At 47.1% G+C, this 16819-nt stretch overlaps 1 non-coding gene across 1 annotated transcript; it reads right to left on the reverse strand.

Moving 5' to 3' along the window:
* Positions 1 to 4311: 4311 nt before the first annotated feature.
* On the reverse strand, positions 4312 to 4449 carry LOC119937306. Its single transcript, XR_005453983.1, has one exon. It is a non-coding gene; the product is annotated as a small nucleolar RNA SNORA7 (small nucleolar RNA).
* Between the last annotated feature and the right edge of the window lie 12370 nt (positions 4450 to 16819).

Consider the following 16819-nt stretch of genomic DNA (forward strand, 5'->3'; position numbering starts at 1 on the left):
TAATAATAATAATGATTATGGTATTTAGGCGCAAAATAATAATAATAATAATCATGATGTCCCACCTCTTCCAGTTGTCTGCTATATGACCTTGGGCAAGTCTTTTCCCTTCTCTGTGCCTCGGTTACCTCATCTGTAAAATGGGGATTAAAATTGTGAGCCCCATGTGTGGCAGGGACTGTGTCCAACCTGATTATCTTGTATCTACCTCAGCGCTTAGAACAGTGCCTGGAACTTAGTGAGCACTCAACACCATAAAAAAAATACTGCTACTAATAATAAACCACCTTGAATTGACAGCCTCTATGGGGATCCAAGCACGGTGCTGAGCACTAGGGTAGATATGGGATAATCAGATTGGACACAGCAACTATTCCATGTCTGCTTAATAATCAAACAATTATGCTTATTGAGCACTTACTGCATTCAGAATGCTGTACTAAGCACTCAGGAGAATATAATATAACAATATAACGGGCATATTTCCTGCCCACACTGAGAATAAAGGGCTTAGCACCTAATAAGCACTTTACCACTGAAACCCCGAAATTGAGGGAGCAAGGTAAGCGGGGATGTGGGCCACGTGATCTGCAGGCAGGGGCCTGGGCCAGGTCAGTAGCTGAATTAATTCATTCAATCAATCCTGTTTATTAAGCACTTGCTGTGTACAAAGCACTGTACTAAGCGCTTGGGAGAGTACAATACAACAATAAGCAGTGCCATTCCCTGCCCACAACGAGCTCACAGTCTATAGGTTGGGGAGACAGACATCAGTACAAAAAACTAAAATTACAGATCAATACTGAAGTGCTGTGGGGCTGGGAGCAGAGTGGGCTGACTGAGAGCCTTCTGAAACCGGTTTGGCTGTCTCCAGAGCCACGTGGCTATAGTGAGCAGGTCTACGGCTGTGAGCGTGAACAATCGATCCTTCAATGGTATTTATTGAGCGCTTACTGAGTGCAGAGCTCTGTCCTAAGCTCTTGGGAGAGGACAAAACGAGTCATAGACCCTGCTTGTATCCTCCCGCTGTCCCGCCGGTGGCCACTAGGGGTCACACTTACCCTCCTGTGGCCGGGCCGGGTGCCATCATTCATTCATTCATTCCATCGTATTTATTGAGAACTTACTGTGTGCAGAGCACTGTACTAAGCGCTTGGGAAGTACAAGTTGGCAACATATAGAGACGGTCCCTACCCCACAGTCTAGAAGAGACTCCATCGGGAGGCTTTTCACTGAGTTCGGACCTCCAGTTCCTCTGCCAGGCTCCTCACACCTCAGGTGAAAGGTGTGCGGAGAATGGCCCGCTGCAGGTACCCCAGAGCCTGCTGGGCAGTGAGCTGAATCAGCCAGTCGATTGATGGTATTTATTGAGCCCTCAGGATGGGCTGGGAAATTAGGAATCTTTTAAAGGGGACAGAAGAAATGCCTTGAAGACCCATTAAAGCAGGACCTCAAACATTGTGGAACGCCAGAGGAGACAGCAGCGTGATTCAGAGCAGCCTGAGAAAGAACCGTCGGAAACTGGACGACTCTCTTAGAACAGCGGCTTTGGGAAAGGTGGGACACTGGGAGGGTGAAGTGAAAACAGATCCAGGTACAGTGGAAAAGAAGTGTAGCAAGGAATGATCTTTGTGGAAAGGAGGAGTGCGGCCTAATGGAAAGAGCCCAGGCCCGGGAGTCAGAGGACCTGGATTCTAATCTCGGCTTTGCCAATTGCTTGCTATATGAGCTTGGGCAAGTGACTTAATTTTTTGTGCCATGGTTTTCCTCAACTGTAAAATGGGGATTAATTGCTTGTTTTCCTTCCTACTTGGACTGTGAGCCCACTGTGTGGGACAGGGACTGTGTCCGACCTAATTAACTTGTACCTACTGCAGTATTTAGAATAGTGTTTGACACATAGTCAGTGCTTAACAAATGCCATAAAAAACAGATGGTAGGTGTAGACTCCTTGAGGGCAGGGATTGTGACTACTCTTTCTACTATGCTCTCCCAAGTGCTCATTACAGTACTCTCCATCCAGTAAGCATTCAATAAATACTATTTATTGTTAATAATGATTGTGGCATTTGGAAAGGCCTTACTATATGCCAGACACTTTACTAAGCCCTGGGGTAGATACAATATAATCAGGTTGGACAGAGTTTCTGTCCCATCTGGGCTCACCTTTTACAGTTGAAGAAGCTGAGGCCCAGAGCAGTTAAGTGACTTGCCCAAGGTCACACAGCAGGCAAGTGGCAGAGTTAGAATTAGGATAAATGACCCCTGACTCCCAGACCTATGCTTTTTCCTCTGGGCCACACTGCTTCTCTACTACTCTCTGTCTTTGCTTGTGGAGCTGTTTCTGTTTGTCAGGTCGGCTTATACTCCCCTCTTGTGTGGATCTGTGTTTACTCTACTTTGAGTGCCAACGCTGATGGATGACACTTTTGTTATTAGTCTGGTAAAAATAGCAGCTGCAAAAAACTGGACATCAGTTAATTTCTGGTAAGGCAGTTACCGTGCCAGGGAATATTCTAATTATGGAGCTGTTGGTTGTTGACCAACTCATTTGGTGTTCAATGCCTCCAATTTTTTTTAATGGAAAAAATTGTGTATACTTTGCTGATTTTGACTTTCACTGGTTTGAACAAACTCCTTTGGTTTTGGGAGCATCTGGGTTTTAGTGGGGAGAAAGTGAAATTCAGTTCAAGTGGGCTGTTGTTTATCCTGTGAGTCAGGGAAGGGGCCACCCCGCCTCGCCAAGCCTTTTCTAAAATGCCACCACCTCCAGGAAGCCTTCCCTGGTGAAGGCCCACCCTCTCAAGGATTCACATGGGCCAACAGCTGAGTCATTTAATCATTCAATCATATTTATTGAATACTAAAAGTGTGCAGAGCACTGTACTAAGCGCTTGAGAGAGTACAATATAACAATAAGTGGACACATTCCCTGCCCACAATGAGCTTACATTCTAGAGAAGTTAAGTGAGGGCAAGGGAGACATTAATCCTCTGGAGGGGGAGACAGACATTAATATAAATAAATAAACTATGGATATCAGCAGGACCCTCTTGTCTCTTCCGCTGGTTGTCCCAATTTTTCTGAAGCCTTGGTTTTTAAGCGGTCACTTTACCACTGAGGCTGATGCTTGCCAGCCTGCTCCGCCCATTGCTGCTGCCATCTCTGGCCATGGTCACAGTTAAATCTCAGAGTTTAGAGTTTTGGTCTTCCAAGCCTCACTCCTGTCCTGGTGTTCATGGTTTCCCCATCGCAGTTCCCCCTGGAATGTCCTGCTGCTGCCAACTGTCCTCACCTACTCTGGCCAGTCAGCCAGTCTCCGCGAGCTGACAAATGGGGTGATGGTCGTGATGGTGGTCTTAGCAGTCCAGACCTCTCTGCTGACCATCAGCCTGCACCTTGGGCATTCAGAGTTGCCCAGGGGTCACAGTTGGGGGGATGGCTTGAGCAGTAGAGGCCTGAGGCTGGTCCAGATCTCCCAGCCACCATCAGACCAGATGCTATGGTTGTCCTGTTCAACTTTGACCCCATTAGCTCCACTGGGGAGGGGGACGGGATCTGGTGAAGCCGCTCCAGTCCTGACAGTGCCAGCACAGTGGGCCGCAGGAGCCTAACTGATCTGGGGCAGTCTGGCGTGTATGTGAGTGGCCAGAGGCCAGTACTGCAGATGGCACCAAGCGTATCAGTCATGTCTGTATGGGTGGAGGAGGTGCCCCCTATTTCTCTACTGTTGGACCAGTAGCAGGGACAGAGACCACTGTACCCCTCCAGGAACTGGAGCGATTCTAGCAGCCTGTGGGAGCGGATCTCTGTGCCTTGGAAAATCCACTAGTTGGGCTTCTGCAAACAGATCTCTACTGGCCTGCCCTCAGTACTAACCGGACTGCACTAGTTTCTCCATTAAATCCAGTCCCTCACTGACAGTCCACACCATAATATAATAATAATATTATAATAGTAATATAAATATACAATAACAGTAGTATTGTGTATAATAATATTATATAATATTATGGTATTATTATTATTATTAAGGTACTTGTTGAGCACTTTCTCTCTGTCAAGCATGGTACTAAGTGCTGGGGTCTTGTCTTACACTATCGAGTCATCTCTAACCCAAAGAGACTCCGTGAACACATCATTCAGAGAACGCTCTACTCTCCACCTGAAATGGTTCTTATAATGTATTCATAGAGATTTCTTGGTAAAAATACAGAAGTGGTTTACCATTGCCTTCTTCTGTACAGTAAACTTGAGTCTCCACCCCCAGCTCTTTCCCATGCCTCTGCTGCCCAGCACAGGTGAGTTTTGACTTGTAACAGATTGCCTTCCACTCGCTGGCCACGGCCCAAGCTAGGAATGGAATGGATATGCCTCTGCTTGACTCTCCCTCCAGTAGCCGAGACTGGTAGAGTCCTGGAAACCCTCCAGGTGCCATACTGAGAGGGGAAGTGCTGGGGTGGATACAAATTAATCAGGTTGGACACAGCCCATGTCCCACTTGGGGCTCACAATATTAATCCCCACTTTAAAGATAAAGTAACTGAGACATAGAGAAGTTAAGTGATTTGCCCATGTCACATATCAGACGTGTCAGAGCCAGGATTAGAACCCAGGTCCTCTGACTCCTAGGTCCGTGCTTCTTCCACTAGACCTCGCTGCTTCCTGGCTTCACTAGTCTCACTAATAGTATGGCTAACCGGTTTATTTCATTTACAACCAATTAAGCATAATAAAACCTCTAAAAAGCAGTTAAATAATAAAGACTTTTGCCTAGGGTTTTATCTTTTCAAAATTGTTCCCAGCCTTTTAAGAAGCATTCTAACCACTCACTCTTAATTCTCCTACCTCCAGCACTTATATGACTGACCTGAGCACTCCAGTACATATACGGACTTATTTATTCTGACCACTCAAGTTGTAAATATTTTTAAGTTTGAGTCCCTTTTTAGAACTTCAGTCAGCCACTAGTGGGCAGAGAATGTGTCACTTCATTTTTTCTGTGCTTCCCGAGCACTTAGGACAGTGTAATGCACTAAGGCTCAATAATTAATGAATCAGTGGCACTTAATGAGTGCTTACTATGTGCACAGCACTATGCTAAGCACTTGAGAGAGTACAGTAAAGTAAGTATACATGATCACTGTTCCCAAAGAATTTACAGTCTAGTGAGGAAGACAAATACTAAAACAAACTGCAGGTAGGAGAAAGAGCAGAGTGTAAAGATATGTTCATAAATGCTGTGGGGTTGAGGGGACTACCTTAAACGCTTAGGGATATGGCTCCATGTGCATTGGTGTTGCATTAGGAAGGGAGGGTGGTACACTAGGGAGGACTGGGGCAATGAGAGGTTATTCAGGGAAGGCTTCCTGGAAGACATGCAATTTCTGGTGTTGCTGCTGCCCCTATTACCACTACCATGCAACAGAGCAGATGACTGGTTCTCAATGTGCCCCCAAGAGAAACCCGACTTAAAAGTAGGAAGGCTGAGCATGAGAGGATTTTAGTGGAAGGAGCCCAGGCCTGGGAATCAGAGGCCCTGGGTTCTAATCCCAGCTCCTCTACTTCTCTGCTGTGTGTGACCATGGACTAGTCATTCAACTTCTCTGTGCCTCAGTTAGTTACCTCAACTGTAAAATGAGGATTAAGACTGTGAGCCCTAGGAGGTCATGGAGGACTGTGTCCAACCTGATTAGCTTGTATCTAACCCAGCATTTAGTACAGTGCCTGGCACATAGTAAGCACCAAACAAATATCATTAAAAAAAGTGAACATACTGCAGAGCTGTGACATGCCACACTCTGCTCTGTCCATCTCCTGAGCCGGCCTCTGTTCCTGCCCCCCAGTCCCATCTCTCCCTGTCCCTGGTCACGGGAGGCCTGGCAGAAAATACCCCCATGTCGGGCGTGGCAAGGGGGTAAATGGTTCTGTGGGGTGATGTCTGCCTGATTCAGCCTGCTGGGTAGCTGGGATAACACTCCCTCATCTAGGGGTGACTTCCCAAGGGGACATCCTAGGAGAACGAGGTGGTGCCAGGGAGGGGAGGGTGGTCGCTCAACCAAGAGGAGAGCTGCTTAGCTCAGTGCTCTGGGGGGAACTTCGGTTCCTCGGGTCTTTCTCGCTCAGAGACCGTTTAAGCAGCATGGCGTAGTGGATAGAGCCCGGGCCGGGGATTTAGACGGTCATGAGTTCTAATCTCGATTCCGCCACTCTGCTGTGTGACCTTGGGTAAGTTACTTCACTTCTCCGTGCCTCAGTTCCCTCATCTGGAAAATGGGGGCATAAGACTGTGAGCCCCACGTGGGACAGTGACTGTGTCCAACCCGATTTGCTTGTATCCACCCCAGCGCTTAGTACAGTGCCTGGCACATAGTTAAGGGCTTAACAAATGTCATAATAATAATTAACCCCGAAAGGGCCCAAGAGCCTTGATGAGAGGTACGGTTCGGCCGCCTGCGCTGTTCCCAAGGGCCGGTAGGTGGCGGTCGCCGCGGCTAAATCAGGCGATAAACCAGCACCTTGATGGCCAGGAGGCCGCTCAGTGCCTCTCTTTTGATTGGCCGGGTGTGTGTGTGTGTTTGTGTGTTTGTGTGTGTGTGTGTTTGGTTTGGGGGGCGGTGGGGCTCTAAAGGAGTGTTAAACCAAGACCCCCCCAAAACCCCCCTTTTCTTTAAAATGGCATTTGTTAAGCACTTACTATGCCCTTGTGGGCAGGGAAAGTGTCTACCAACTCTGTTATTGTACTCTCCTAAGTGCTAAGTACAGTGCTCATCACACAATAAGTGCTTAATAAATAGCAGTGATTGATTGATTGATGTGCCAGGCACTTTACTAAGTGCCGGGATGGATACAAAATAATCTAGGTAGATACAAAAACTCATTATGTGCAAGGAATGTGTCAGCTAATTCATTCATTCATTCAATCGTATTTATTGAGCACTTACTGTGTGCAGAGCACTGTACTAATTCTGTTATGCTGTACTCTCCTCAGGACTCACTACATTCATTCATTCAGTCGTATTTATTGAGCGCTTACTGTGTGCAGAGCACTATGCTAAGTGCTTGGGAAGTACAAGTCGGCAACATATACAGTCCCTACCCAACAACGGGCTCACACTTCTCTGCACATAGTAAGCGCTCGATAAATACCATTGATTAACTGTTAATCTGGTTGGATCCAGTCCATGTCCCACATGGGGCTCACAGTCTGAATCCTCATTTTACAGCTGAGATAACTGAGGCACAGAGAAGTTAAGTGATTGTCCTTGGTCACACACAGCAGACAAGTGGCAGAGCCGGGATCAAAAACCCTGATCTTCTGACTCCCAGGTCTGTGCTCTGTCCACTACACCACACTGCTTCTGTTTCCTCTCTTCCTCTCCACTTTTCTCTCCTCCCTTTCTTGCCCCTTTCCCCTTTTCCTGTTCCCTCCCTCTACCCTCCTCCCCTCCCAGCCATCTCTGACCCACAAGGAATTCATCATTTCTGTATTCAATGCTGCCAGTGTGTTGATTGGACTTTTTTTTTTGATAGCTTGCACACATTTTGAAAATGGTTTAACTTGCATAGAAGGATGAATGGATTGATTGCTGTTGGAAGCCAATTCCACTGGAGCCTGAAATGGGGCCAGATTATTCCAAAGCAATTTTCAGCTTTTGGGGGGCCCCGGGCAGGGTGGGTGGTGAGAGAAAGAACTTTCAGATGGAGGAAGGTAGTCTCTTCCTTTCCCCAAAGGGATTCTGGTTCCTTGGCAAGTCACCAACCTAATGGCTTATATCTACCCCAGCACTTAGAACAAAGTTTGACACACAGTAAGTGCTTAACAGTCAGTCAATCAATTGTATCTATGAGCGCTTACTGTGGGCATAGTACTGTACTAAGTGCTTGGGAGAGTACAATATAACAATAAACAGACACATTCCCTACCCACAGTGAGCTTACAGTCTATGGAGGGACAAATCATAAATACCATAAAACAAACAACAAAATACCCCACAGAGCCCATTTTCCTGTTTTCCTGCATCTCCCAAGGTGATGTGGAAAGAGAATTCATTCATTCATTCATTCAATTGTATTTATTGAGCACTTACTGTGTAAAGAGCACTTTACTAAGCGCTTGGGAGAGTACAATATAACAATAAATAAGACACATTTCCTGCCCACAACGAGTTTACAGCCTACAGTCAATCAATCAATCAATCAATCGTATTTATTGAGCGCTTACTATGTGCAGAGCATTGTACTAAGCGCTTGGGAAGTACAAATTGGCATCACATAGAGACAGTCCCTACCCAACAGTGGGCTCACAGTCTAAAAGGGGGAGACAGAGAACAGAACCAAACATACCAACAAAATAAAATAAGTAGGATAGAAATGTACAAGTAAAATAAATAAATAAATAAATAAACAGAGTAATAAATATGTACAACCATATATACATATATACAGGTGCTGTGGGGAAGGGAAGGAGGTAAGACTTGGATGGAGAGGGGGACGAGGGGGAGAGGAAAGAAGGGGCTCAGTCTGGGAAGGCCTCCTGGAGGAGGTGAGCTCTCAGCAGGGCCTTGAAGGGAGGAAGAGAGCTAGCTTGGCGGATGGGCAGAGGGAGGGCATTCCAGGCCCGGGGGATGACGTGGGCCGGGGGTCGATGGCGGGACAGGCGAGAGCGAGGTACAGTGAGGAGATTAGTGGTGGAGGAGCGGAGGGTGCGGGCTGGGCAGTAGAAGGAGAGAAGGGAGGTGAGGTAGGAGGGGGCGAGGTGATGGAGAGCCTTGAAGCCCAGGGTGAGGAGTTTCTGCCTGATGCGCAGATTGATCGGTAGCCATTGGAGGTTTTTGAGGAGGGGAGTGATATGTCCAGAGCGTTTCTGGACAAAGATAATCCGGGCAGCAGCATGAAGTATGGATTGAAGTGGAGAGAGACACGAGGATGGGAGATCAGAGAGAAGGCTAGTGCAGTAGTCCAGACGGGATAGGATGAGAGCTTGAATGAGCAGGGTAGCGGTTTGGATGGAGAGGAAAGGTCGGATCTTGGCAATGTTGCGGAGCTGAGACCGGCAGGTTTTGGTGACGGCTTGGATGTGAGGGGTGAATGAGAGAGCGGAGTCGAGGATGACTCCAAGGTTGCGGGCTTGTGAGACGGGAAGGATGGTAGTGCCGTCAACAGAGATGGGAAAGTCAGGGAGAGGACAAGGTTTGGGAGGGAAGACAAGGAGCTCAGTCTTTGACATGTTGAGCTTTAGGTGGCGGGCGGACATCCAGATGGAGATGTCCTGAAGGCAGGAGGAGATGCAAGCCTGGAGGGAGGGGGAGAGAGCAGGGGCAGAGATGTAGATCTGGGTGTCATCAGCGTAGAGGTGATAGTTGAAGCCGTGGGAGCGAATGAGGTCACCAAGGGAGTGAGTGTATATTGAGAACAGAAGGATGAGCTACAGGATGAGCTTATAGTCTAGGATGAGTTTACAAACTAGAGGACTGTAAGAGAAATGTATCTGTGTCTGGCACATGGGATGGAAAACATGCTAACTTGAAAGTTGTGCACTTCTGAGGGAGTCTCCTTAATAGGATCACAGTTTGAGGTGACGTACAAAATTAACATCTCCTTGGGGTTTTTGTGCACCTGGAGACAGGTCATGGTGGGACTAACATTTTTAACTGAATTGGCCAAAAAAGTCCAGGGTTTTAGGTGACAGAAATATGTTTCTTTGTCACTGTCATCCTTAGATGTTGGGCTGTGCCTCAAGTGAAGCAGTGTGGTCTAGTGGATAGAGCATAGGCCTGGGAGTCAGAAGGACCTGGGTTCTAATCCCAGTTCCGCCACTAGTCTGCTCTGTAACCTTGGGCAACTCACGTCATTTTTTTGTTCCTCAGTTACCTCATCTGTAAAATGAGATTAAGACTGTGAGTCCCACGTGGGACTTGGACTGTGTCCAAACTGATTATCTACCCCAGCGCTAAGTACAGTTCCTGAGACATACCAAAAAGAGCTTTGCTCTCCCATGTTGTTGGGAAAAGGGAGGGGGGCCATTAGTCAAACCTTCTGGGTAACAGAGTTGGGTTTTTTTCAATGAACCAGGCTGCTTCACAACAGCAGTTTTAAAACAAGGATGAACTTACACGAACAAGATAATGTCTAAGCCAGAGTCCAACATCCACTTAGTGCTGTACTGGTCACTGGAGCTGGACAGGGCATTCAGTGGAGGCATGGCAGGACCCAATAAGGCTTTAGGATCATTGAGATGGTTTGGGGGTCCAAATGCCTGTTCTCCATCCATTGCATGCTGTGCTATGGGGAAGTTAGCTTGGAAGAAGAAGCAAAGAGTGTCCAGGAGTTTCTGCTTGAGGTGCAAAAGAATGGGCAACCACTGGAGGTTTTTGAGGAATGGGGCGAAGTGGGAAGAATGATGCTTTAGATAAGGGATCTATGCAGCAGAAACAGGGTGAAACAAGGTAGTTTGTGGATTTTCCTGGCTGAGGATGAACTCTCCAGCTGCCAAATGGGAGCAGGGCTGTGCTCTCTTTGGGCCAGGCTGTGTTTCTAACGTGCTGTTTTGCGGGAGGTTCAAAAACATGCTGAAACCAAGCCCCCCAAATTCCTCTGCCATCCAAGGATTACCTGTGCTTTGTAAACAAGGGCTCACCAACTAATACCTCCAGAGGCTCTGGGGCAGTTGGGTTTTGCAGCCGCCAAAAGCCAAGTCTCCTATAAGCCCACAGCCTTAGTGCTCTGGGAGCGGTTATTGTCTGTCTCCACTGAGCTCCGGGAGATAATGATTAATAATAATGATAATAATAATAAAGAGAAGCAGCATGGCCTACTAGATAGAGCACAGGCCTGGGAGTCAGAAGGACCTGGGTTCTAATCTTGGCTCCACCACTTGTCCGCTGTGTGACCATGGGCAAGTCACTTTGCTTCTCTGTGCTTCAGTTACCTCATCTGTAAAATGGGGATTAAGATTATGAGTCCCATGTAGGACAGGGACTGTGTCTGATCTGATTAACTTGTATCTACCCCAACGCTTAGAACAGTGCCTGGCATATAGTAAGTGCTCAACAAATGATAATAATAATAATGGTATTTGTTAAGCGTTTACTATATGCCAAGTGCTGTTCTAAGCGCTGAGGTAGCTACATGGTGATCAGGTTGTCCCACGTGGGGCTAACAGTCTTAATTCCCATTTTACAGATGAGGTAACTTAAAATAACAACAACAACAACAACAACAATAATAATAATAACTGTGGTATTTGTTAAGTGCCTACTATGTGCCAAGCACTGCACTAAGCACAGGGATAACTAGTTAAGTGACTCCATCTCCCCATGCCCCTGCCCGGAGCACAGAACTGTTTAGTCCATATTTCCCCTCTCCTCAAGATCCTCTAGTGGGTGCCCATCCACCTCCACATCAAATAGAAACTCCTTACCATCGCCTTTAAAGTACTCAATCTCCTTGCCCACTCCTACCTTTTCTTGATGCTCTGCTACTACAACCCAGGCAGCACGCTTCACTCCTCTAATGCTAACCTTCTCACTGTACCTCCATCTCATCTATCTTGCCTCCGACCTCTCACACATGTCCTTCTTCTGGCCTGGAACCTCCTCCCTCTTCATATTTGACAGACTATCACTCTTCCCATCTTCAAAGCCTTATTGAAGGCACAACTCCTCCAAGAGGCCTTCCCCAAACAGGCCCTCATTTATTCTGCTCCCTCTCCCTTCTGTGTTCCCCTTATACTTAGATTTGCAGCCTTTATTCATCCCTCCCTCAGCCCCACAGCACTTAGGTACATATCTATAATTTATGTATTTACATTAATGTCTGTCTCTCCCTCTAGACTGTAAGCTCGTTGTGGGAATGGCTGTACCAACTCTGTTATATTGTATTCTCCCAAGCACTTAGTTCAGTACTCCACAACAGTAAGTGCTCAATAAATACAATTGATTGATTATTTGATGATGGCATTTATTAAGCGCTTACTATGTGCAAAGCACTGTTCTAAGCACCGGGGAGGTTACAAGGTGATCAGGTTGTCCCACATGGGACTAACAGTCTTCATACCCATTTTACAGATGAGGGAACTGAGGCCCAGAGATGTGAAGTGACTTGCCCAAAGTCACACAGCTGACAAGTGGCAGAGCTGGGATTTGAACCCATGACCTCCGACTCCAAAGCCCATGCTCTTTTCCACTGAGCCACGCTGTGACTGGGGTAGATACAAGATCATTGAGTCCCACATGGTGCTCATAGTCTAAGTAGGAGGGAGAACAGGTACTGAATCAGCATTTTGCAGAAGAGGAAACTGAGGCACAGGAAAGTCAAGTGACTTGCCCAAGGTCACAAAGCAGGTATGTAGTGGAGCCCAGATTAGAACCCAGGTCCTCTGATTCCCAGGCCCATACTCTTTCTACTAGGCCACGCTGCTTCCCCTCCATTAAAACATTCCTCTTCTCCCTCACTTGGAAATATGGTCAAACATCTCCTTGGTGTTCTTGAATCAAGCCTCCTCACTTTCTTTCTCTCTGCCGCTCACCGGTATTTTGGATCGGTCCTGGCACAGAAGTCATGAGATCAGACCCAGCCCCTGTCCCACATGTGGCTCACAGTCTAAGGGGGAGGCAAGACAGGTATTGAGTCCCTATTTTACAGATGAGGAAGCTGAGGCCCAGAGAAGTTAAATGACTTGCTCAAGGCCACACAGCAGGCAAGTGGTGGTGTAGGGATTAGAACTCAGGTCTTCTGACTGCCAATCCTGTGATCTCTCCACTACGCCATGCTGCTTCCCCTCCATCAAAGCATTTCTCTTCTCCATTTGGAAGTATGAAGAAACACCTCCTCTGTGTTTTTGAATCAAGCCTCCTCTCTTCCTTTCTCACTGCTGCTCACTAGTATTTTGGATTGATCCCAGTGCAGAGGTCACGGATGTTAGCCCCAAACCCCAGGACCAAAGAGATCCAGAGAAAGGAACCAGCCGTGATGGTGGCCCACCCATGTGGTGGTAGTTGTAGTAATAGCATTTATCAAATCCTTTTTGTGTGTGAAGTGCTGTAGTAAACTCTGGGAAAGAAAGGAAGTCTAGACACAGTCCTCGTGCCCCAAAGGGCTCAGAATCTAAGAATGAGGAGGGGAAGAGCTGGGTTGGTGCCAGACTCGTAAGGAAAGGGGAACAAAAACGACGATGACAAATCCAAAAAGATTTTAGTCCTGACTCTGCCACTTTTCTACTGTGTGACCTTGGGTGAGTCATTTTACTTCTCTGTGCCTCAGTTACCTCATCTGTAAAATGGGGATTGAGACTGTGAACCGCATATGGGACTGAACTGTGTCCAACTCGATTAGCTTATATCTACCCCAGCGCTTTGTATAGTACCTGGCCCGTAGTAAGTGCTTAGTAAGTACCATAATGATAATAATAATAATAATAATAATAATAATGGTATTTGTTAAGCACTTACTATGTGCAAAGCACTGTTCTAAGCGCTAGGGAGGTTACAAGGTGATCAGGTTGTCCCGCAGAGGGCTCACAGTTTTAATCCCTTTAGAGAAGCAGCGTGGCTCAGTGGAAATAGCATGAGCTTTGGAGTCAGAGGTCAAGGGTTCAAATCCCAGCTCCGCCACTTGTCAGCTGTGTGACTTTGGGCAAGTCACCTCACTTCTCTATGCCTCAGTTACCTCATCTGTAAAATGGGGATTAGGACTGTGAGCCCCATGTGGGACAACCTGATCAACTTGTATTCTCCCCAGCGCTAGAACAGTCCTTTGCACATAGCGCTTAATAAATGCCATTAAAAAAAATCTCTATTTTACAGGTGAGGAAACTGAGGAATAGAGAAGTTAAGTGACTTGCCCAAAGTCACACAGCTGACAGTTGGCAGAGCCGGGATTTGAACCCATGACCTCTGACTCCAAAGCCCATGCTCTTTTCCACTCAGCCACACTACTTCTCTGCGTGGCTTTTTTTTTTTCATAAAGAAAAGAGCAGCTGAATATCAGGCTCCACAAGGCTCAGACCGTTGGCTGACATGGACTATCACAGAGGAGGGCAATGACCATTCCGGTAGCAGGTGGGCACTAAGAGTGGGAGTGGGAGATGGTGCACATGGATGCCACAATGGGAAGGCAGCGGGGCTCTGAGTGGATCCGCTCAGCCATCTGGTAGAGACAGAGTGAAGGCAGCATGGCCAATGGAAAGAGCCTGGGCCTGGGAGCCAGAGAACTTGAGTTCTAATCTCGGCTCTGCCACTTATCTGCTGTGTGACCTTGGGCAAGTCACTTCACTTCTCTGTGCCTTAGTTACCTGATCTGTAAAATGGGGATTAAGACTGTGAGCCCAATGTGGAACGTGGACTGTGCCTAACCTGATTATCTTATATCTACTTCAGTGCTAAGTACAGTCTCTGGCACATAGTTAGTGCTTACCAAATACCATAAAAAAGGCAGAGAATGCATCCACCAATTTTTGTTTAAACTAAGTGGAATCTGAGATGCAGTGGTAGTGGAGGGTTGTACGGAGTACCTACTGGGTGCCAGGCACTGACTGGACTAAACGTGTGGGAAAGAAGGAGTTACGATGCTTACACTGGGTGGGGTTGGAGGAGACAGGCACAAAACGAGTCACAAGGAGGGTAATCTTTTTTTAAGTTATTTATAAGGTACTTATTATGTGCCAGGCACTGTACTAAGTGCTGGAGTAGCTACAAGCTAATCAGGTTGGACACAGTCCATGTCCCACTTGGGGCTCACAATCTTAATCCCCGTTTTACAGATGAGGCACCATGAAGCGACTTGCCCAAGGTCACACAGCAGATAAGTAGCAGAGCTGGGATTAGAACCGAGGTCCTTCCAACTCCCAGGCCCATGCCTTATCCACTAAGCCATGCTGCTTCTCTAGAATTCATCAGGATGTAATTCTTTCTGGAATGATCCTGAGCTTTTTCTTTGACTCTGGATCTAAAATCCCAGAGTGGTTCGAGGGCTATAGCTGGGGACATATCCTCTCTCTCCTGGCACCCTGCCCCAGGCAGAGACCCCCTACATCTCTTCCCAGGGATGGTCAAGTCCAGCAGCACCTCCAAGTTCTTTGTAGATGCTCTGCGCCTTGCAGATCTGTTTGTTATGACAACAAATTGCCAACAGAGAATTTCAGTCTCAATCCCGACCCCCGAGACCTTGACTGTCCTGGCACGGTGCTCCACAGACTTCTCCTCCTCCCTCCCTCCCTCTTTCCAGACATGCTTTTGTTTCTTCTTTTTGAGCACAGCATGGTGAGGAGCTGTTCTCCCGCCTTCGTAAAGAAGTATGGTCCCTCTGATCTAAGTGTCAGCTTGAACCTAAGCCCAATTAGGCGGGCAGGTCACTGGCTTCTCATGGTCTTCCAGATAGTTGATTTCTCCGCCTGGGAATGCCTGTTGGAATTAACCATCGCAAGGCTATTTTAAGGAATTTTGCAAGGCCATCACAAGGGCCTCAGCTGTGTTGTACTCTACCAATCACTTAGTATAGAGCTTTGCATGCAGTAAGTGCTCAGTAAATATGACTGACTGACTGACTGACTGACTGAATTAATCTAAATTTCAGGAAAGTCCACTGGGTTAAAGAAAATGGTTGACTTTAGCCACCATCTTGGTTTCTTTCTGGCCAATAGGAAGGTTGAGAAAGTTGAGTTTCGTGGTGAGCTGTGGGCTTGAACAGCAGTCAGACCTGCTTCCCACCTTCTCTGCCCTAAAGGAGAAGGGGCAAGGCAGAAGTGTGTGAATCTCCATAAAAATAAGTTGGCCCTCGATGACCCGAAACTTGAAACCTGAAGGCACAATTTCTCCCTTGATTTTTATTTTGTCTTTAGAAGGCTCCAAGGGGCTATGATAATAATAATAATAATAATAATAATAATAATAATAAATGATGTATCTGTTAAGCACTTACTATGTGCCAAGCACTTTGCTGAGTGCAGGAGTAGGTACAGTGCAATCGGATTGGACACAGTGCCTGTTCCACCCAGGGCTTACAGTCTAAGGGGGTGGGAGAATGGGTACCTTATCCCCATTTTCCTGATGGAGTAACTGGGACACAGAGAAGTTCAGTGACCTGCCCACCATCACTCTACATGCAAAGCCATTTGTCTGTTGTGTGATCTTGGGCAAGTCACTTAACTTCATGGTGCCTCAGTTCCTATCTGTAAAATGGGGACTAAGACTGTGAGCCCTAAGTGGGACGTGGACAGTGTCCAACCTGATCATTTTGCATCTACCCCAGCGCTTAGTACAGTGCCTGGCACATAGTAAGCACTTAACAAATACCATTAAAAATAGTGACAGAGTTCACGTTCAAAATTCTGCTCTGACCTGATTTCCGAGGGAATTGTACATTTCAAAAGGAAAAATCTGCTGAATTTTGAGTCAATTTTCCAGAAATTCTTGATCTTCACTGGAGCACTGACCACCATTTCATTAATGTCATTGCCTGGTGCAGTCCATACCGGGATTGTACTTGGCTGAGTCAGGCAGGAGGGCAGCCCTGGGACAGATGACACTATTTAGTGACAGTAAAATTGACTGGGACCCTGCCCTGTTGGGGTTTGATTAGTTTCTGGCCTGTCTGCTGAAAAACCCTTGTTCTGGTGGGGAGGGGGGAGCCATGACCGGCTGGGGGGCTGTGGAGCCACTCCCTCTGAGACCACTGGCTATGTTTGGCCGCCTGGTCCCCAGAAGAACCGGAGAAGCAGCGTGGCCTAATGAAAAGAGCATGGGCCTGAGAGTCTGACGACCTGGGTTCTAATCCCAATTCTGCCACTTGTCTGCTTGGTGAACCTGGGCAAGTCACTTCA

This window comes from Tachyglossus aculeatus, chromosome 14, assembly GCF_015852505.1.
Source record: "Tachyglossus aculeatus isolate mTacAcu1 chromosome 14, mTacAcu1.pri, whole genome shotgun sequence".
NCBI lineage: Eukaryota > Metazoa > Chordata > Mammalia > Monotremata > Tachyglossidae > Tachyglossus > Tachyglossus aculeatus.